Source organism: Garra rufa, chromosome 16, assembly GCF_049309525.1.
Source record: "Garra rufa chromosome 16, GarRuf1.0, whole genome shotgun sequence".
Classification (NCBI taxonomy): domain Eukaryota; kingdom Metazoa; phylum Chordata; class Actinopteri; order Cypriniformes; family Cyprinidae; genus Garra; species Garra rufa.
This window is the reverse complement of record NC_133376.1, coordinates 22,606,421-22,608,822: the sequence shown is the minus strand read 5'-3', so window position 1 is coordinate 22,608,822 and position 2,402 is coordinate 22,606,421.

The window sequence follows — 2,402 nt, the reverse complement described above, 5'->3', positions numbered from 1 at the left end:
AGTCATCCCGGGCAGATGACATAAGACTTTGGCATTGCGCATGCGCCGCTCAGAAGTGATAAACACGAACATGCAGTGGAAAGAGGTCAACATAACAAAGGTAATGAATTAGAAGTACAAAATGAGGATTGTAAAGAAAACTGTCAGGGGATTTCGATATAAGCCAAGAGGTAAGGACACTTTGTTTGCTCCTGTAAACAAACGTTGGTTTTCACAAGACTCTCAGGTGCATGCACAACGCTGACGTCCTGCGTCATCTGCCCGGGGCGGCTTCTGTGTACAACAGTTAGCGCAAGCTAGAGAAAAGTGATTATTAAGTTTTAAACATGGATATTTTTCTTACAGAAAAAAACACATCGATTCGCTACAGGAGGCTTTATTCACCCTCTGGAGTTGTGTGAGGCACTTTTTTATTATGGATGGATGCACTTTATTGGACTTGTTTTAGACTGTTGACAAGAAACACCTGCCCATTGCCATAATAGAGCTTGGAAGTGCCAGGATAATTTTTTATGTAACTCAGATTAGATTAGTCTGAAAGAAGGAAGTCATATACATCTAGAATGCCTTGAGGGTGACTAAATAATGGCCTAATTTTAATTTTTGGATGAACTAACCCTTTAATATTTATAATTTGAATTTCATTTTTTTTTTCAATTTGCACAGGTTTTATATTTCTTTTTAAACTGACTGAAATATAAAACCTGTGTTAGCTGTAAAAATATGGTGATAATATAGCACAATGAGAGATAAACAAGCATTTTTTTTTAAAGCAGATCTATTATGCCCCTTATTACAACAAGTAATTTAAGTCTCAGGTGTTCCCAGAATGTGTCTGAAGTTTCAGCTCAAAATACCACACAGGTAATTTATTATCATTTTCAAAATGCCTATTTTGAGTAGAAGCAGAAACACTGTTTTTGTGCATGTCTTTTTAAATTTTCTTTAAAAGTCTCATTTATATTAGATTTTTTACGTTTTATGGGTTGGGGGCCCGATTATAGCACTTAACCATGGAATAAGTAAGATTGTCTTAATATGTCACCTTTAAAGGCCAGTCATTTCTGAACATCTAATTAGGTAAATGATTATCAACACAGCACATGAATTGAAGACATACATATATTTTGCATTTAAACATAACAATACTGGGAACCTTCTCTTTTCTAAATTGCCAAGCTATCTCTGTAGTTCTATTAGACACAAATATTGTCACGAATGCTTCTGTCGTCCCAGCTATTACACTATGGTGTACCATTCAGACTTACAAACCTCCTGTTTGGTGCAGACAGCTGACAAGGAAAAAGTTATGATGTTTGTAACTGCTCATTGGAGTAAATATCAGCTAGACAATGCATCCGGTTGGGCTCCAAAAGAAACTATAACTCACTGTAACGACACATCAGAGAAAGCGAGACAGTCAAAGCAACCTTAGACAGACAATGAGAGTGGAATTCTGAGGGCAACTAGTCTGAAGGGTGGAGAGCCAAATATTTCAACCGACTATTGGAAGAGAACCAAAAACAGCTCGCTGAGCGCGAGAGGAAGAGCGAGAGAGCATCTCCATATAATTGTTTTCACTACAGACCCACTTAGCTGTCTAAAAACACCTACAGTAAAAATGACGACAAGAGCTACAAAGACAAAGCCCATATGGCTCAAGCTGATAGGCAGAGGAAATAGTACGCACGCAATAAAGCTGATAAAAGCACTCACAAAATCAGAGTGATGCAGACGGAGGGGGTGCTGTGACTGGATTTAACCACCCACACTACGTAGGAAGCTAATTGCACAGTCTCAATCAGCAGCAGGACATCAGCGAGTTTTACACACATACATGCACAGTGATTATTTGGTAACTTGTAATTTGTATCTGAACTGTTACTGGTGTGTTGTTATGCAATGAAAATGCTGGGAAGGGAAAGGAAGAAAAATGGTTTGAAAGTGTTTTACCTTAGAATGCAAAAATGTTCTACATTTAAATTGAACAAATTCATAAAAGGAGTCACAACTGGATTTAATATTGGTTTTAATCTTTTTTTCATCTCTATATTTTAAGTATAACAAAGTTATTTAAAACTGTAAAAATATATTACATATACACTGCTGTTCAAAAGTTTGGGATCAGTAAGATTAATGTTTTTTTAAAGAAGACTTTTCTGCTTATCAAGGCTGCATTTATTTGATTACAGATACAGAAAAGATTATTCCAATTTAAAAAAGTGTTTTTTTTTTTTATTTAATATACTTTAAAATAGAATTTATTCCTTTGACACAAAGCTGTATTTTCAGCATCATTACTTCAGACTTCAGTGTCACGTGATCCTTCAGAAATCATTCTATTTTGCTGATTTACTATCAGCGTTGAAAACAGATGTGTTGCTTAAAAGAGCAGTTCACTT